The 20,784-nt window shown below is 48.4% G+C and overlaps 1 long non-coding RNA gene across 2 annotated transcripts in view; it reads right to left on the bottom strand.

The window, feature by feature from the left end:
- LOC123391746 overlaps window positions 1-16,572 on the bottom strand; it is a 30,677-nt gene extending 14,105 nt beyond the window's left edge. Inside the window, exons 1-4 of one of the 2 annotated variants that reach the window (XR_006606443.1) lie at window positions 15,195-16,572; window positions 14,946-15,010; window positions 11,628-11,731; window positions 8,529-8,608 (exon numbers count right to left, since the gene is read on the bottom strand). This is a non-coding gene — a long non-coding RNA (uncharacterized LOC123391746). Of the gene's footprint in view, window positions 1-8,528; window positions 8,609-11,627; window positions 11,732-14,945 lie in introns of both variants that reach the window. The other variant, XR_006606442.1, reaches the window with a different exon arrangement.
- Between the last annotated feature and the right edge of the window lie 4,212 nt (window positions 16,573-20,784).

The following is a 20,784-nucleotide window of genomic DNA, read 5'->3' as shown; positions in this document are numbered from 1 at the left end:
TATTGGTTCCTGCCATCTACCCCCACAACCTCGTGGGCTTGAGTTTCAGCTTTCTGTGGTCTGCTAAGTCAGGTACCACTCATCTATACGCCTTCTAATTTCCAGATTCTCAACTTCTCTTTTCTGCTCCTGTTCCCTCTCCCATTCTCTTTTTCACTGTGGGTTTATGCTTCAAAGAAAAATCCATTAATGACATGTTAGTGGGGCTTCTGGAAGTAGCCAAGATAAACATGTGTGTTCAATCAGCAATGATTAAGAAGTCTAATGTTTTCTATTGGAGTTTAGGGCCAATGTAACACTTAATCATAAAGCATTCTTCTACCTTGCTTTGCCTGCTCCCTCTGTGCCTTTCTTCAGGAGTGGACAACTGTTGAAGGTAGTCTTGATCCCCTAACTCACCATGACTCTAAATAAAGTGGAACAATCATCCCAAACAACACAGACATCATCACCTCTACCACAGCCTTTATAACCACCATCACTATCACTTAGTCTCATTCCTGCCACTCCCCTCACCTCTTCTTCGGTGTAGCCTGTACCACCATCTCCACCACTGCCCCCAACATCACCTTCACCACCTTCTCCATCATCTATTCCAAGGCGTTCATCACTACCATCATTTCTGACATCACCACCCCTCCTTCCACCATCATCTCATCACCTTGACTACCATCAACTTCACTGTCACTGCTTCCATAATCTTCACCAAGACTTCCACCATCTCCACCAGCACTATGACCTCTAGAACGTTTTCTTAACTATATATTGAATATATTCTTCCATATAAGTTGCACTAGTGATTTTCAGCTATGTGGGGAAGGACTGATTTCTACATTTGAACATGTAGAATCCTTCTTTAGACAAAGAGAGGAGTAGTAGAGAACCTACTTGTTTCTCCAGCTTAAGCCACCTACACGGGAAGAGGGGGCGGGAAGGGAACACTCACTGAGCCCTTTCTAGGTAACAGGCATCCTACTAGGCACATTAGTCAGACTATTTCCTCTGGTAAGAATCATTGCCCCAGTTTTACAAGGAGGAAACTGAGATTCCCAGATCCCAGATGCTAAATAACATACTCAAGGCCACACAATTAATAAGTTGTGGAGCCAAGATTCCAACCCTGTGTGACTTCAAAGTCCATATTCTTTCCATTACACTACGCTGGCAAGAAATCTCAGGAGCTTGGTTTAAGCACAATGGGTTATGACTCTGAGCAAAGAGAGCCATAGTCATGGTCCCTGATCCCAGGGAGACCTGATCTGGCAGAAAGAAGTTCCTCTCTCAAAAAGACTATTACCTGATGAAGAAAATTCGATTCCAGGCTCACAGAGCCTATGCCCTGCCTGAAGGCTTCACTCAAGCAACTCTTCACAGTGCCCAAGCCTGCCACCTCTCCCTGACCTTGAGTTCCCAGGGGGAGAGGGAGGGAGTGTGGACATCCAGTCCTGGGAATGCCTGGGGTTGAGAGAGCTGAGTTATTTTGGGATTGTTTACATTTGGAATCTTCCTGATCTTTGGTCCCAGAAAAACACCCACATGTTGGAAACTCTTCCGAGTTATTCACTGTTGGGGTTTTTCTTCATCTCCTTCAGCTTTTTCTTCTTCTTGGATGGAAAAAAAAAATCTGCTAGTGATTAGTCACAACCTGTGAGGCTCAGCTTTTGACAGCCCCACTGAGAAGAGAGAGACAAAGAGGCTCAGAGAGGGGCCCATGGGCAGATGCTGCTGGGAAGGAAACATGGTTCACAGCATTGACCTCCCGGGATGAGGGATGGTCCATTTGCCTCTCTCTGCCAAGGGACAATCACTCCCCAGACCATGGTTGTTCCATTCCAAGCCCTCATCCCAGTTTCACTGGGGAGCAAAAGCCAGAGCATGCATCAGAAGGAGGCACAGGGGGTCAGGACCCTGAGAAGAAGCTTGAAAAAAGAGGGAAGAGGAGCAGGTGCCAGGCACAAATGATGCCTGCCCCTTAGGCTCTCTGGCCACATTCTCCACTGACTACCCAGAGCACCCAATTTCAGGATGGAAGTACAAACTGACAATCCTAAACCTCTTTGGACAGCCATATGATCTCTGACAGGCTTTATTACATCTTAGGGCTCCTGGAAATCCCAGGGTGTGAGAGGGCCTCCTGCTTTTTTGCAAGAAGGCTAAGGGTCGGGTGGGGCCGAGCACTGTCCGCAGAGGCCAGGACAAAGGGAGATTGTTTGAGCTGAAGACTTAAGGCCTGGAAGTTAGATCTGGATCCAATTTTAAAATCTAAGGATTGTGAAACATGGTGAGGAGGGGGTAATAAAGGGAATTTGGGAACACTCCCTTGGTGTAGGTCTTTTTAAAGAGGTTTCAGGGCAACAAAGGGAAAAATCAATTAATGAAATAAGCAATAATACATGAATACTGTTACATTGAAAAAAATAAAAAAAATTTTTAAAAAAAGGAATGCACTTGTGATAAGCCCTGGGTATTGTATGAAAGTGTTGAATCACTAAACTATATACCTGAAACTAATATTACACTGTTAACTAAATATAACTTAAATAAAAACAAAAAACAATTTAAAAAAATGAAATAAGCAATAATACAGCAGGATGGCTTAATGTTAGGGGAATGGCAGAGCCATCCCTAAGGTGTATGGGACCCCAGGAAAAAAAGTTTTTGCCAGGTTCCTGTCTATGTAAACCATTTGAGTAGGTCAAAAATCAGTGTGTCAGCCCCATTCTGAAAGCCCTGTCCCATGTGATCTCATGTCAAATATACCTCACCAGCCAGGGGAGCAACCCACTGGCCAGACTGCCTGCCTGGAATCGAGTATGTCCATGTGGGCTCAGGAGGACTGCATAGGCATTAGTCTCATTACTTCTGGGAGCATCTGGCCAGCCCTACACGTGGGATAGAAGGTTGGAGGGAACTTGAAGGAAGAGAAAGAGGGGTTGGGGACCATCTAAGGCTCCATCCAAGCTCAGGATGCCCCACCCAGAGGGCACTGCCAACTCTGGTCAGTTTTAACCACAGAAGGGAACCTCAAATATCTCCAGGGAAGAACCCCAAGGCACAGGGACATTTGTGCCCAAGCCTAACGATGGTACTGGGACTGGAGGTAGTAACCTGTCTGCAGGTCACCTCATACCTCTACAGTAAGGAGTCCTGAGGGGCAAGCAGTGACACCTTGTTTTTAGTCCTTTGTCTGTCTTTTCCTGGCTGTGTGAACTCAGGTAACCCTCTGTTCTTCTCTGGGCCTTCTGGTTCCTCATCCCTCCACCAGAATATAACGTCCACCTCAGATTGCTGTTGTGAAGAGTAATAGCCCAGTGCCCTGGTCCTGCCTCTGTCTGAAAGGGGTGGACTTGCCCACGGCAATATGGTCCAGGTCTAGAATCTTGGCCCTGCCTTCCAGAGACTCCAGGCTGCCGATGTGCTGGCCAACACCACTTCTCCTTGCCCCAGTGCTGGCCCTGGGGTTAGAGTCCTGCTTCTCTTGAGAAGAGGGGTCTCTACACCAGACCCCCTGTGGTGAGGACAGAAGCCCTATTATCCAAAACAGGAGGCAGTTGAAGCCAGTAGGGTTCAAGATGTAAGTCTGACAGGAAGGGGAAGAAGGTCTGGGTTACTTAAGTGAGGCTCCAGAGGATGTCATACCAACAGAAACACTGCCAGCCTGGACTGAAGGGGAAAGAGAAGATAAAATGAGACAAGGGGTATGATAATGAAAACAAAGCCCCAAGTGAGCACCACCAGCCAAGGAGCAAGGGCCGCACTCACCTTGAAAGAGGGAAGGAAATGGGTTCTTTCCTGTAGGGGCTACTGGGCCAAAGGCTGAAGAAGTTGCAGAGCTGGGGATCATCCTCACCTTGTCATAGAAAAAGGAGGTGGCAGCTATGCCCTCAGATAAAAACATTCAAGTTTCCCTCTTGATTCAGTCCTCAGTGTGACTGGATCTTGGTGGTGGCCTAGTACAAGTCCACATTCCCACCCCTGAAACTGTCACATAAGCCAGCCGAAGAGCAGTCAGGGGTAGGGGGCCAGGTGAGGCTTGGGGACCTGAATAAGCCAAGCATGCCCCTTCCCTCTGACTCCCTCTTTATCTCTTGATTACCACCCCTCAATACTGCATATGAGGGCCTCTTGGAAAATTCCTTCAGATGTCATCTACTCTTGCCTGTGAACTGGACTAAGGTCCCCTAGGATCCTCAGCATGGTCAAAAAAGCTAGAAGAGTCCCCAGAAGTAAAGGCAAAGGAAGTCCTTGACAATAAAACATCAGGGGCTCTGTAAGAGCCTGTAGTGAAGACCCTCCATGTGCTTGCCATCCCCAGAGCTCCATCCTGGTCAGTGCCTAGCCTGGCCATTCACCTACCCTCCTCACACTGCAGAGCCTTCTGAATCAGCCAGGGATGGGGGGCAGCCCCCTGCCCAAGCTCCACCTCCATTTGGATATATCTCATTCCTCATGGCTACTTTCTTTTAAAAACCAACATGTAAAAGGATTTTGCTAAAGGATTTTGTTTTCTCACTTGTGAACTTAAATGAAAAGTCTTACCAAGGTACTAAAAAAACCCAACTCCAGTTATAGTGGACATTCAATGCACAAACAAGATCAGAAGGAAGAGACTTTTGTGTGCATCAATGACTCCAGAATGAAGGCTAAAGCTGCAGGTGCCATGCCATACCTGCCAATGCAGCCCCAGCCTGCTAACAAAATATAGGAAGGGTGTTGGCCCCACCCAAAGGAGAAAGAGCTAAGTGCCTGCTGGGTCCAGAAAGCTGGAATGAGGGGAGAAGGGCTCTCCATGCCTCAGGGAGGAGAAGGGTGGGAGAGAGCACTGAGAAAGCAGGGCAGATGAAAGAACTACACACACAGGGAAGACTGAGGCCCAAAGTGTGGGCACTAGAGTCCAGGAGGCTGGCCCCTCTCGAGTCAGCCAGTACCCTTCTGCTCAGAATAACCATGACCATTTTCTGTAACAATATCCTTTTTGATCTTTCTCATAACAAATAATGACAAGGAGATAGGTTGTGCATTATTTCTGTCATTTCAGACAGAAAAGCTGAGGTAAGTGATGACATTTGTGTCCTTCCCTTGCTGACACCCTTCTTCATAGGCAGGAGCCTGATGAGGAACCCAGGGGAGCAGCATGGACACACTGGTCCTAGCCCCATATTTTAGTGGAGGTTTGTCCTTTCCCCAAATCTCCCTGGGTGGGGTGAAGTGGAGCCAAATCTTCCTGGACCAGGTCATAGAGGACAGCTCTCCACAGGACAGAAGGGGCCACTGGTCACCAAGAAGTAGTCTAGCCTTCTTGACCAGGTACCCTCACACTCACCAGCCAAACTGCCTAGACTAGGGCCTCTGGCCTGGACCTATTGTCTAAGAGAACCGGCATCTCGAGAATCACCCTTCACTCTGTCAGAGAGAGATTTAGCCTCATCTCAAGTACCTGTGCTCAAACGTGCTCACTCCATTCTGTATAGGCCACTCTGTGCCAGCACTGAGAGTGGGCCCAGCCTCTACCATCAGACTGGGGGCTCCCTAACAACAACTCTGGATCTCTCTCCCTTCCACTTTTACATGTTTATTCCCAAGACTATTTCTTGCTTATTCTTTTCTTTTTAATACCCCCCATCTTCCCTGCAAAAACAAAACAAAACAAAACAAAAACAAAACAAAACAAAAAACTGGCTTTCCATGGTTGATATTTTTCCCTCCCAGATACCCATCTGTCTAACGTGAATTTCCCTCCATAGACTGACAGAGATCCACTATGTGTTCGCTGTTTGACAAGTGGGTCTGAGTTTCCTCATTTCCCAGATGGAGAAAGCAAGTCTCAAGAGGTTGGGTGACTTGCCTGTCAGGATGCTGTCAGTCCTGGACCTCTGGCCTTCCAGCCCATGGTCCTTTCCCCAGACAACCTCGCCACAGCCTCCTGGTGTTCACCCCAAGTAAAATCCAGGAGCCAGGACAGGAACTGGGACAAAGAGAAGGAGGACACAGGGGCCCAGGCCTTGACCCCAAGTTCCTATTTATAATCCACGTTCCGGAGACGGCCACTTAAACACACATTCCTGATAACTGAATAATCTTTGGCACCAAGCAAAAAATAGCCTGTGGCCCAGACCACAATTGCACAGCTGGAGCAGGGTGAGCAGGGGCGACACAGGGCCCCGATGGTGCAGGACAGGCTTCTGAGGGGGGGAAAGGGATGGCAGGCGGGGCTTGGGGTTGGGACAAGTGAGTGGAACTGCAAATATAGCAGTTAAATATAGCCTTGCCGATCTGGACATGGTGCCAGCCTCCTCTGCAGGGAGCATTTCCCAAATTGGCTTGGATCTCCTTTTCCCAAAGGAAATGAGAGCCAGAGACTTGAAGGGAGGAGCTGGAGGGATCTTGATGGCGATGGAGCCCATGGCTTTGGCGAAGTCTGCAAACAAACTGAGGACCAAGAAAATTGCCTCTGATGGCATCTTCTGGAATCACCAGTCTGATCAGGGAAGCACAGCTGTGCCCTGAGGCAGATAACAAAGGATATCTCATTCCCCAAATCAGCTCGTCAAGACTCCATGCATCTTCCAGTTCCAGAAGGACTTATGCTGAGGTCTCTTCTCCAAGAAGACTCAGGCCAGGGCAGAAATGGAAGTGAGAGACATGGAAAATTCTGGAGTTCAGAATCCTGAGGAATCTCTGAAGTAAGCAATAGGCACCTGACCCAAAAAGGAGCCCAGAGAAAGAAGCCATGGGCCCTTCCTCCCTCAGGACCAGCTGGCCTCAAGATGAGCCAAGGTGCTGCTTGAGCCAACACCCTTGACAAACGTTTTTGTTCTTAACCGTCTCCTCTCAGGATCCTCCAGTTGCTCCTTTGAAGCACAATCTTGGTTCTGAGTTCTAAATTTTGGAAACTCTGTGTGGTCCCTCTTCAGGATTTATAGACAGTAATAAATAAGATGAACCACTCCAGGTCTGAGGCCCTCCTGCCTATGCAGAGACATCCCCGGCATTCCCAGGACATCCCATGCAAGGGCTCACTCACAGTTAGGGATCAGTCTCCTCATCTGTTTGCTTACCATAAGCCATCTGAAGAAGTCTCACCCTGATGCCACTATCCCTTGGGAACCCCCTCCATGCCCAGGTGTCCCTAAGCTCTCAAAGTCAGCCAGTCTGCAGAATATCAAAGTACTGCTTTCCTTCTGATCCTCCCTGGGTGAGGGTCTGATACATCAGGTCTCATGGAGAAATGAAGAGAACATCCCCGTCCCCAATACTGTGCTACAGGTTCTGAAGCATCACTGCCTTGGCCCCAAATCCCACAATGTCCAGCAGTTTCTCTCTGTCAAGAGTATGATCCACACTTAGCACACAGTGCTTGCCACCCCCCCCCACCCCCTTAAACAGCCTTCCAACTTGGGGAATCCCTCTTAGCTGTGGTCTTGTGAGAAGGTGAAAAAGCCCAGACCTCCCCTCACTGTCCCTGACAGCCAGATACAGGTAGTCAACACAACTCGGCAAGGTGTGTGCACAGAGCCACCTGGCAGCCTCCCCAGGCTGTGGCTGTCAAGGATCTGCAACACTGTGGGGGAAGGGGCCGGGCCACATGAGTCCCAGTGTGAGGCACTGGCCCTTCACTCCACAAAGATGCCCCAAGAGTTACCATGCACCAGGTGGTATGCTAGTTACCAAGGGCAGCAGGGGGAAAGAGAGCCAGGAGCCCACTGGTGGCTGCTCAAACCAGGTACACGGAAAACACTGATGGAGGGCTGCTGCAAGCCCTGCCAGTGGTAGATAGGGATTGGGAAGACCTCTGAAAGCCAGGAAAGCACAGGGGCAAGGGATTCTAGAGAGCAAGCCTGGGTATAAAAGGCCTGAGTGAGAGGAAGGAAGGCCATCTAAAGATATGGAAGAAGGTCAGAAGAGCTTGTGCTTAGAAGGAGAAGGGGAGAGAAAGGAGGAGCAGGACAAGTGTAGAAGACAGAGTGGGGGCCAGATCGTGCCCTGGACTCTGCCTGAAGGCAACAGGGAGCCCTGAAGGGTTTTAAGCAGGGGTTGACCTGATCAATTTATATGTGAGAAGAATCCTTTGGTCACGGAGAGCAGATGGGAGGGGGCCTGGCGGGATGTGGGCAGACCAGTTAGGAGGCACTTGCAGATGTCCAGCTGAGCAGCGACAGTAGCCTGAACACAGGCACTAAAAGGAGGTGGAGAGAGGTGAGCAATCCCAAGACATATTTAGGAAACGGAAACCATAAGACATGGTGAATACTTGATGTGAAAAGGAGAGACAGAGAGAAAAAAAGTAAAACATTCACTCACTCATTCACTCAACAGTGATGCAACAAGTTTCTAACACACATGAAGTTCTTTGCTAGGCAATGGGGATGCACCAAGTTCTCTGCTCACAAAGGTTTACCTTCCAGTGGCATGAGGGCAATGTGAAATCAACATGAAAACAAACACAAGATCATTTTAGGCAGTGATAAGTGCTATGAAAACAACAAAAAAAGATAAATAATAAAGAGTGATTGGGCAAAAGGGCCTACCTTAGGTCGGGTCTTCTTTGAAGCCATTTCCAGAGGAGAGGATCGAACACTAAGGCTCTGAGTGGGGAAGAGCTTGAAGCCTAAGAGGAAAAAAAGGAAGACCAGTGTGACCAGGATGTAGTGTGAGAAGCTTGGGAAAGATGAGGTCAGAGGATTAGGCATGTGCACATGCTCAACATGCACGCACATACACACACGCGCGCACACATGCACGCATGCACACACACACGCACATGCCTCCCAGGACTGTGCAGAGCTGACTTGACACAGAACAGATTTGGGGAGAAAAGAAAGAAAGGAAGAAAAGAAGGAAAAGAAAGAGAAGATGAGAAAAGCCATCACTGAGAGGTCATAAAATAAACACAGCCTCCCCACTGGAACCACCAACCAAATATGCATCACTGGGTGAGTTCAAAGCAACTCACACTGTGAAATGTTATATAACTGGGATCATACTTTAGTCTGTTTTTTTTCACTATTATACTATGTAAAAAGATAACTTAACAATACAATTTAATGTATTTACGTTATATATCAAAAACCTAAGATTCTCTGCCATGGAGCTCCTTACCAAAGAACAGCTAAAATAGCTGTGTAATTTCAGACAAGAGATTTTCAGGAAAAGGTATTACTAAAGATAAAGTAATTCATTCACAATCATAACAGATTTAGTTCATCAGAAATGTGTAACTAATTTAAATTTTATGCACCTAATAACAGAGCCTCAAAAGAATAAAACATAAAAATTATCAGGACTTCAAAAAAAGGTGACAAGTCTACAATCATGGTAGGAGATTTTAAGATATTCTGTTAGACACTGACATAATAAAAGGAAAAAAATATATCAGTAAGGGCATAGAAATTTTGAAAAACAGGATTAACAAATTTTACCTAATGTACCTATGTAGGAAACAGGACTCAACAGATGCAGAAGATACATTTTTTGTTCAACCATACTTAGAAGATTTCTATAAACAGACCATGTACTTGGTTCCAAGACCAATCTCAAAAAATGTGAAAGAATGAACTCATTGAGCATGCTCCCTAGCCCCAGTGCAATCAAACAAGAAAAGTGTAACAAAAAGAAAACAGAAAAATCCCCTTATGTTTAGAAATTTTAAAATACCCAGTGTTAAAAATAAATCATAGGGAAACTAGGAAATATTTTCAATTGTACAATAATGAAAATATTTTATATGGAAGTCTGTGATGTAACCAAAGCAGAAAGAGGGAAATTTACGGACTTACAGTAGATATTTTTCAAAAGGCCGTAAAATAATGAGCTAAGCATCAATGAGCTAAGTTAGAACAACACCAAAATTAACCCGAAAATAATAAAAGGAAATATTAAAAATAAAGGCAGAAAATGATGAAATAGAAAACAAATATATAATAAAGAGGTTCAACAAAGAGAAAAAGAGAGTCCTTGAAAGAACTAATACAATCAATAAACCACTAATGAGTATGATCAAGAGAAAGAAAGCAAGAGAGATGAAATGAGAGAAGACAATACCAACAACAAGAGGAGAAAGTAGACATCTCTGCAGATGTAAAGATTGAAAAGGCTAAGAGAATGTGATTTTTTAAAAATGTATGAGAATAAAGTTGTATGCTGCTGAGATATCAAGTAAAATAAGAACCAGGATGACCAGGTTGCTGACCTGTGGCAGTAACCACAGGGGCAGCAAGCTGCCTGTCTGCCCTCCCTACCAGCTGCCCTGCCAGCTCCAGCCAGGTTGCAGGGCCTCCTGCTCCAGGAGGAAGACTTGACCTTTCCAGTCCTCAGGGGCTGAAGAGACTCAGTGAACTCAACACAGTCTTGCATTAACTCAATTTACCCAAGCCGGAGTGTAAACCAGATGCCAATTTGTTCTTCTGCAGCAGGGACTATCCCTTCCTAGAGCCTAGAATGCACCCTCCCTCCACTCCAGGATCCCCTTTCCCAAGGTCAGGGTGGGGAACAGAGTGGTGAAGTAGAGTTAAGGACAAGAGGTCAGGAGCCAGGCTGCCTGAGTTCAAATCCTAGCTCTCTCTTTTCACTTAAGCTCTCTGAGCTTACACTCTCTCACTACAAATCTGAGATAGTAACAAATTATTGTGAATATTTCATGAGTTAATACATGCAAAGAGATTAAAACAGTGTCTGGCATACACTAAGCATGCAATAAATGTTAACTGTAACAACTGTTACTACGGGAGAAGGCAAAGTCTTACCCAGAAAATGGCTTGGTGAATGTGGAACTCAGAAAGAGTTATGAAATGGTTTGGAGGGAAATTTTACTTTGCTCTAGGGAAGTTCAAAAAAATAATTCAATTCTGCAAGTAGGTGCCCCCAGCCCATTTCCTGAGCCTCTCTTCCCTGAACAGGGTTGGCAAACAGCACACAGCTCGCTTCTCTGAGCTTTTTCGTTCTCATCTCACCATTTCAACCCACCTGACCTCTTGTAAATGAGCTAAGCATCGATGAGCTAAGTTCACAGTTACTATAGCTGTGGACCCAAAGGAGTTTCTTAATGCCTTATACCTTGATTTCACATAAATTTCACAAAATCATCGACGCGGCTGAGTTGCTCTGGTTATCTCTGGGAGCGGGACACACCGCCTCAACCCTAACGACTTAAAACAGAGGTCAGCAAACTCTGGGCCACTCTCTGGGTTTGTACAGCCCATGGGCTTAGAACAGTTTCTTAGGTTTTTAAAAAGTTGAAAAAAATATTAAAAGAGTACTATTTCACAATATCTTTAAATCATCCAAAATTCAAACTTCAGTGTACATAAAGTTTTATTAGAACCCAGCCACGCCCATTTATTCACAGGCTACCTGTGGCTGCTTTTGCAGGATGACAGAGGTGAGTCATTGCAACAGAGACCTGAGGGCCCACAGAGCCCAAACTATTTACTATCACGTCCTTGACAGAGGAAGTTTTCTAGCTCCTGGCTTAACATATCATCTGTCATTTATTTCACTCATAAATCTGCTTTGGAGCCACAAGCAGTGGGGACGGGTTATCTCTGCTCCTCCAAGTGTCATGTGAGGTGGCTCGAGGCCAGGAGTGAGTCACCCAAGGGAAGAAACTGTCTGAAGCCCAGCTCACTCACCTCTCTGGTGGTGGGTGGCAGCTATCAGCCAGGACCTCCTCTGCTAGAACGGTTGGTCAGATCACCTGTGTGTGACCTCTCCATGTGGCTGTCTGGCTCCCTCACTTCAAAAGCAAATGTCCCAAAGGTTAGGAAGTGAAAGACACCAGGTTCTTAAGACCTGGCCCCAGAAACTCACCAAGGGTTACTTCTACCACTTTCTGTTGACCAAGCTGTCCCAAAGCCCGGGTGCAAGGGGAACAGAGACTCCACCTCTTATTGGAAAGGATGTCAAAGAATGTGGCAGCCATGTTTGAAACCCAGCACCATTGTTGTGAGCATCTGGGGACATGAGGCATGGACTCAAAGAATAGCTGTGATTATTCCTGCTCTTGCTTCCGCCGTCCATCAGCATCAGATTCACCACCATTTCCGATTTTCTTTAAGGAAGCCTCTGCTCATGGGGCCTAGCAGAGACCCAGGCTCCTACCTGGTCCTGAACTTCCCTCCATTCAGGCTACAACTCATCTAGAGGAAAGTGCACACATCCCTATTTTTAAAAAGCTCCTCGGATGATTCTAGTGTGCAGCTTGGGTTGAGGACCACTGAGCAGGGGAACAAGTCTAGCATTTGCTATCTGTTTGCATACAGTAAATGGATCCATTTCTCTAGCCCTTTATGTGAAGACTCAAGACAAGAGAATCTAGTTCATCTCTTAATTTCCCTGCAGAGCCCAGGCCAGGGTCTAGAGCACAGCAGGGTCTCAAGTGATGCCACTGGAGTGACCTGCATCTGAGCATCCCAGGATTGCAGCCCTCCCGTCAAGCCACCCCTTTCCCTGCAAACTTGTTCTGACACTAGGCTGACCCAGAGCGGAGGTGCCCATACTTTTCCCAGCCTTCCAAGCCCTTTCTTTTCCCTGCTTCTCCTTCTGGAATGAGCATTTTAGGGAACAACACAATGAAAGAAGCATGAGATCAGGGCAAAGGAACCATTCTCTTGGGCAGAGGAGCAGCGTCGAGCGCACTGGTTATTTTAGGGGATGAAGAATGGGCCTGGATGGGATGAGGGCTGTCACCCAGCCATGCTGAAGGCCCACACACAGCCATGCACATCTGAAGAGCCCTTGCCATGGGCCACATTCCATGCCAAAGCCTGGCCTCCAGATGCCAAACTCCAGTCAGGGCCACCATCTGCCATGGTTCCCACAGGACCCCCCAGACTGCAGCCATGTGCAAGAGCCCCTTCAGTTGTGAGCTGGGGCCTTCCAGCTGTAGGGACACATGGCCTGGCAGATCCGCTGCTCCCCCAACCCCAGGCCTCACGAAGGACTTCAGAACTCAAAGCTGTAAATGTCAAGACATTGCATGTGTCTCCATTGGAGGAGGGGCTGGGCAACCTTTCATCATCCACGGCTTTGCGATGTCGTTGTCATCCACATCAATTACACTGAAGATGAACTGCTTTCCAGTCATGCTCAGACCTAATTCTGGCCACATCAACGTGACCTCAGACTGACCACAACCATGGCCACAGACCAACCCTGACACTGACTCAGACTGATTCTAATCCTAGCCAAGACCAACCTCTGACACTGGCCACAAAACTGACCCTGTCCAAAGACTAATCCTGACCCTAGCTACAAAACTGACCCTGACCCTGACCACAGACTAACCTCTGACCTTGAAACAGGATTAGTGGAATGCACCAAATCATAGCATAGCCTCATGGGCCCAAAGGTGCACCAGTCTAGCTACACTTGAGTGACAGCTTTGTGGGCTTCCTGCTCTTGAGCAGGAAGGTCTATCCTGTGCAAACACAGGGCCACCTGCAGCAAGCAGGTCCTGAGTGACTGCTCTCAGAAAAGATGACTCAGAAGCACCTTCTGGAGCATTTGAAAGGGCCAAATAGTTGTCAGACATACCAGCTTGCTTGGCCTCTGGACCTGTGCCCTGGAGTTCCCCACCAAGCAGTCCTTCATCTCTTCTGCTAACTCTAATCCTACTATATCCAGCTCCACCTGCCTGAGGAGGCTGGTCTGAATGCTCCACTGAGGTTTTCAAAGGTCTTTGACCCACATGATCCTGACGGGAAGAGTCCTCTAAAAGGATCACTGAAGAACTTTTCTCTTCAACCTTCCAACTCCAACTAGACATAGCACCTTCCCCTTGCTTCCCCCAACACAATTCAATAGAGACCAGTTTGGAATCATTTAAATGAGATTTCACTGCCTCCTTGTGTACATCATTGCCAGGGAGAAGTCTGGTGCCAATCTGGTTTAGGTTTCTTTTTGTAAGCAATCTGTTCTCTTTCCTCCAGTGAGTCAGGAGGAGAGGGCTAAGGGGCAGAAGGGACAACAAGTTCATCCCTTGGGACACTGAGAGTGTGGACAATGGAGTGGGAACCTGCTTGAGAGTGGCTGCCTTGGTCGTGCTACCTTCCCACGCCAAAAGATCCAATAGTCACCCACTCTTTCCTGTATTCCTGAGCCCTGACTCCTTAAGAACCGGGGCAGTCTCCATTCACAGCCTCTGTTCTCAGAGCTCTGCACATCCCCTTTCTCAAGACAGGGGACCAGTCCCCATTCCTGCACACACGTGAGTACCTTCTTTGCATATTTATCGATATCAGCTATGCATATGTATCCATATGCATGTGTGTATGAATGTGTGTGTGACTGTGTGTGTTTGTACCTGTACACATGTATGTGTATATGCATACATAGATAAGGATGAGTGAGTATACCCGTGTTTGGTATGAGTCCGGGTGTGCATGGGTTATGTGGGTATTGTGAATGTGGTCCATATTAGTTATGTCTGTGTGTGTGCGTGTGTTTGAGAATATGTTGCTCTTCCATCCCTGACCAGCAGTTTGCTTCTTGGGGGAGGCACCCTGTACCACGCCCTCACCTGTGTCTCCTGCACAGTCCTTAGACTAGATATGGCAAATTCCCAGCAGACCCTCAGGGCTTGGGTCCAGTGGGACAATGTCCCAGACCTCCAGAGTCTGTGGCCAGTACCCTTGATAGAGCCAGAAACCTGTCAGCAGGTCAGTGCCTATGGGTGGCCCGGAAAAACAAGGATATCAGGAGCCTTTGGTGGTGGCCTTGTGCCTCAAAGTTGTTATCCCAACACCATGTCCCAGGTTCATGGGGCAGTTACTGCTAGCACATAGCACTTGTAGCTAATGTTGTCCTTCTATCCCAAAATCCTGCCCCTGGGGCCCCAAGCCCCAAGCTTCATGCCCTAAGCCCATCAGCATGCAAAGCATTAGCTCCTGCTTTCCCACTCCACCACTAACTCCCAGATCCACCTGCCTTGCTTCATATTTCATACTCACCTTTCCAGAGAACAGGAAGAGCGAGCCTGTCTTCCACTCCCAGGAAGTTCACATTTTCCAGATTTCTGAGCAAGAGAGGGGAAAAATACAAAAAGCACCCTGCAAAAAGATCCCATGCCCCTGAGTAAGGCTTCAACCTCCGTCTCAGCCTGGCCACCCATGCACCAAAATCTGAGGCTGCAGAAACTTCTCCAGGTTCTGGTGCACCCTGGAGCTGGGAAAGATTATTAGAGAGGGAAGTGACTTCACCTGTCTCTCAAGGCCTGTCAGGAGTTTAGGAGACCAGCACACAGGCTCACACTCTGATATACACTACCCTTCCCCCCAGGTAGAGGGAGAACCAGAAAGTAAGGCCCTCTGAAAGGGCTGTGAGGCGTTGTAGGAGGGGCGTGAGGCATTCTGGGAGGGGCGTAAGGAATCGGTGGAAGGCGCACGCGACATCATGGGAGGGGCGTGAGGCATCGTGGAAGGCGCGTGCGGCATCCTGGAAGGGGTGTGAGGCATCGTGGGAGAGGCGTGAGGCCTCCTGGGAGGGGTGTGAGGCATCGGGGAAGGCGCAGGCGGCATCCTGGAAGGGGTGTGAGCCATTCTGGGAGGGCTGTGAGGCGTTCTGGGAGGAGATTGTGTTTTGGGTCAAGTCCTGGCTGAAGTGCTTATTAGCTTTATGACCTTTGGCAAGGTTTTCTTTAGTTTAGCTTCCTTATATATAGTGACAGTTTAATTGCAACACTCTTAAGAGTGAAAGGGGACACTGTTAATGATTATACCCAGACAACAGGTATGAATCCTGGCAAATGGGAACATGTGATCACCCTATGCCATCTATAGTAGTGCTAATGAGGAGCAGGAGGGAGGAATTCCAAAGGGAAGAGCCCCGGCTACATGTTCAGGCATTCCATTTGGCCACAAGCCAGGAGCTGAAGGTGAGGGGAGGAAGAAAGGGCCGCAGGCGGTCCCTCTGCCTCGCAGTCACTCTGCTCCGGGCCGCTTGCCCTCTCCCCACCCTGCTCACCTCCACATGCCCCAACTCTCCGACTGTAAGTCCGTGCTGATGCCTTTAGCAGCCGCCCAGGTTTATCTCCAGGGGAGTGCTAGGTTCAAAGATCAGATAAATTTTCTGGCAGACGTGGGGCTGGTGGCCGACTGCCAGAGGTAGGAATGGCCCTGCCGGCGCGGGGTCAGCCAGGTTATTTTGACTCCTCGGCATGGGGTGAGGGGCCTTGGGAAGGAGAAATCTATAGTGTAGACGCAAAGAGATTCCTGTCTCTGATGAGCTGGACTTGGCTTTGCCTTCCAGCTTGGAACAGGAGAGGGAGGAGGAGGAATGGGGGCAAGGAGCTGGAAAAGGAAGGGGGAGAAGGAGCTGAGGAAAAAGAAACCTAGAGAAGGACCTACTTTAAAAGTCACTTGTCTTGGTTCCAGCTCTCCCCCAACACATCCCAAAGCCCTGGCATTGGGCCACAGGGTGTGGGTGACAAGGTGTGTGTGGTCGGTGACGGGAAACCCTTAGGCATCCAGGACAACTGGGGAGAGGCCAGGTAGGGAGGGGTGGGCAGGGCCAGGCATAAGTCACCACAACCAGTCCCCTGTCTCATGACCCTGAGTGCTCCTAGACTGATACCTTCAAACTTTTGATAGTGACATGCTTTTATGCTGCAACCGAGAACATGTAAAGATTCTCCCCAAATACTTGCCCTTATTAAATCAATGCATGCTATATTTTCAATTCTACTCTTATTTTTAAAATGCTGATTGCAACCCAGAACACTGTTTCCACAATGTACTATGGGTCATATCCTATGGTTCTGAAAACCACTGTTCCAGACTAGTACTTCCGATATACACCTGGGAGCTTGCTAAATGCAGATTCTAGTTCAATCAGACGGCAATGGAACCTGAGACCCTGCATTTCTAATAACCTGCCAAGGGATATAATGCTGCTGGTCCTCAGACCCAGAAGAAAAAAATCCCTGGATCACAACTTCCTGGTCAGCACCAAATTTCAGCAAAGGGGCTTAGGGATCACGCATGCAAGGTGAAGGAAGATTAAGGGTACCTCCACAGAAGGTTGTCTGTCACTGAGTCTCCAGGCCAAGCTGCAACTGAAATGTAGCAAAGACATGATGGTATAGGCTGGCAAAGAACTGCTCTCCAGGGCCCCAGGCTGAACTGCTGTGATCTAGGAGCCCAGTGAGGGCACATCTGCCAGTCAGCATTAGCTGGGCCTCACACAAAAATGGAAGGAGGGAGAGAAAAGGAGAAAAGAAACGAAACTGTGGTTTGGGGACCTCACTCAGTACACTAGCAGGCAAGGTTGACATGTCACACTGGGATTACTCATTGGAATTCGAGCATTAATCAGCAAGAGCTGCCTTGTTACTGTTCCATCTGGAACAGTAACGCTGACTTTGCCTGTAGGCAATTATTATGGCAGTGGGTCCCACATAGAGCTCTATAAAACACTAGCTCAAGAGGATCAACCAGAAATGAGCATGAAGTTCAAACAGGTTTGAGAAACAGCATGTTCTCTCCTCCAGCCTCACTTGGAGCATTTTTGTTCACAGTGGAAGATGGGACCCTATTTAATTTGCTTGAACTCATCCTTTTTCACACATACACAACCATGGAACTCTTTTTCTCTTTAATCTCATGTTCTGAACTGAACTGCATCCCTTCAAAATTCGTATGTTGAAGCCTCTGATATGACTGCATTTGGAGATAAGGTTATACAAGGTCCTCAGAGTGGGGTCCTAATCTGGTATGACTGATATTTTTACAAGCAGAGGAAGAGACACCAGAGCTCTTGGCCATTTGAGGTCACAGGGAGAAGGCCGCCATTTGCAAGCCAGGAAGAGAGGTCTCCCCCCAAATTAACACTAATAGCACCTTGATCTTTAACTTCTAGCCTCCAGAACTGGGAGAAAAATTGTGTTGTTGTTGGTATTGTGTGGGAGCCCAAAGAAGCTAATATTATTTAAAAGCATGCCATGGAACTCGCTTTAGGAAAGCAGATTAGACTTGTGCTTTTCAAACCCTTGATCTTCTAAGAGACTTATAAGTTCCTGTAGATGGGAGAGGGACTGAGATGCCAGTTTGGAGGTTAAGAAATGAAAGTCCACAAGCATGAAATGAGTGGCCCAAAGTCACACAGCTGGGCAGGACTGGACACATGAACTTCAGTCTCACTGTGGCTGACTCTGAAGACAGTTCCCCCATGATCCAGCAGCTGTAGTTGACTGAACATGGCATGATAGCCCCACTTAAAATAAAGAGGGATCTGTCTCCCTAAGCACAGACAGGGTGGTAAGAAAAATGGGTGTCGATCAAAGGTTTCCTAGAAAAGGTGATTCTAGAGCGGGGCACAGAGTAGCCACGTTGGAAGTAACCAGGATCAAAATTGGTGAGACTCACTGATGGCAGGAATTCTAGTGAGGACCAGATATATCTTCCTGGCTGGGCAATAGAGAGCCAGAGTAGGTTCTTGAGCAGCAGGGCATGACATGGTCTTAGTTGGGCTAGGTGTGTGGGATGGCTGAGAAGGAACCTGGATACGGGAGGCCCAGGAGCCAGACTAACAGCAGAGTGACCCTGCAGAGGTGGAACATGGAAGGATGGGGGTGGGTGGTAACTTTGTCATTCACCTCCCATGCCTGCCCCCATGATCTTGTTGCCTGGTGTAGGAATGTAGGGCCTTGGGGGATGGCTGGATTTTTCCAGGCCTTGACATTTAGAGCTGGTCCTGGCAGTCAGCTCCTCCTAGCCTCCTGCCAGGGAAACTGACATTGAGGGGTGGAGGGTGGATGGAAAAACCATTTAAGGTACTAAATGCACACACACACACACACACAGCACAGACGGCTGTTGGGCAGAGAGGCTCTCTCTTTCTCTGTTCCCCTGCTCTGTTCTCCACATGTGAGTGAACCCTAGCTCATAGCTTTGATTTCCACGCATCTTTCCAGACCAACTCATTCAGTCATTCAGCCCGGCATCATCACCACATGAAGAGGGAGAGAGTTCTAAGGCAGACTCTAGAGGAACGGGCTGGGGCACAAACCAGGGCATTAACTTGGTCCCCAAAATATGGCAACTGACCCTTCAGGACAATGACTCTGATGTCTGGGGAGATCTAGGGCTCTTCAGCATGCCTTAGAGGACAGAGGAGTGCTGGGGGCCGCCATCCTCCATTTGCCCCCTCCCTGTCATTCCCATCCAAACCAGACTTGGACCAGTTCAGCTCAGCTTTCACCGACTTTCACATATCGGGGCCCTCATACATCCATTCAGTGAACGGGATCTACATCTTTAAAAAACCATCATCCTAGGGATGGGCTGGGTTGGGGAAGGAGAGGTACTGAGCTGTAGCTGACACTTCTGGCCACAAGGCAGGGATCACTGTGGTGACAGAGAAGCATGGGGGAAGCTCTGAAGCCCCCTACTTTATCCTCCTTAGCTCTCTTCTAAGAGCTAAGGAGGCTTCTCCCAGTTTACACCGTGGAAACTGAGTCCGGAAGACATAAACTAAATTGCCTGTCCCTAACCACACAGCCAGGATAGATCTCCTATCTTCCCCAGGGTGGCAGGAATTCCAGCAGCTTTGGGTTACTGGGAGGACATCTGAAATAGGGCTGCCACTGCCTCAGTCCAGGAAACACCACTCATGGTACATTCTAGAGAGGCAGCAGGACATGAAGACTGAGAATAGAAGTTGGCATCAGAATCCTGTCTCCACCAGCCTCTTAGAACCTGTGTGACCTTAAGGAGGCTGTTCGACTTCTCTGGCTCTCATCTGTTAGGTGGGAACAGACAGGACCTCGCCCACAGAGTTATGGTGAGATGAAGTGAGTACGTATCTGCAAAGTTCTTACAAACGTGCCCAACTCCTCACACGTGCTATAGGTCAGCAAAGATTACGTGAATTCACTCACTTGATTCTGGGTGGTTCGTGCTCCCGGAGTTCGTGCAAATAGTAGACTAGGAAGGGGGACGGCTACTAGGGACAAGCTGAGTTCAAGCCTGGGTCCTTTTCCACGACCTTGGATATAACCCTCTTCCTGTCACTCACTGCATGACAATTCGGGCTGGCAAATCCTGCAGGAAGTTCTGCTGCGTTCAAAGTCCAGCTTCCCACCATCCCCTTTCTGAGCTATCTGCCTCCTTCGCACCCTTCTTAGCCACAACACACATCCAGAAGGCAAACTGTCTGGGTCAGGAGCAGTTAGGACCTCTGCGTGGTGAGGCAGAAGAGGACTGGAGACCTGGCTCCCCTTGGCCGTGACAGACAAGAGGCAGTATCCCCCACTTCCTCCTCTACTTCCCTGTGTTGGGAGCTGTGACCACAACTCATTCCCCAGGCTTCCCTTCCGGAGCCCCTCCTGTGACCCGCCCCCTGCCCACCGTCCTCCCACAGTTGAACAGGCGGCTTCTCGTCTCCTGGTCCTGGCTGTTCAAGGCCACAAGGAGGGGCTGGAGTTGGAGCCCTGGCTGGAGACCTCAATGTCTTCCAGGTGTGGGGGAGGCCCAGCTGGATGGGCAGGTGTGGGGAGGGCTTGAGCAGCTGTGGGGTGTCTGGAAAGCATTTGGGCAGCTAATGAGCTCAGGATCTAATTAAAACATTGGAGGAGGAATCTGGTCCCAAGCCATGTGGCACAGGAAGTGTAGGCCAGGGGCCTGCCTAGGCCTGGGTTAAGTGGGAGGAGTGCTGGGCTGAAGAGTCACCCCACCGGTTCCTCTAGAACCTGAGCTGCTTGGATTCCCAAGGGACCAGGGACATTGACACCACATCACTGCTCTCTGCAGAGCAAATCGGTTGGAGGACTAGGGGAAGGGAAGGTTAGGGGGG

This window comes from Mustela putorius, unplaced genomic scaffold, assembly GCF_011764305.1.
Source record: "Mustela putorius furo isolate JIRA1106 unplaced genomic scaffold, ASM1176430v1.1 tig00000281_pilon_pilon_pilon, whole genome shotgun sequence".
In the NCBI taxonomy this organism is placed as follows: Eukaryota; Metazoa; Chordata; class Mammalia; order Carnivora; family Mustelidae; genus Mustela; species Mustela putorius.
The sequence above is the reverse complement of the archived record's forward strand: the minus strand, read 5'-3'. Positions and strand labels throughout refer to the sequence as shown.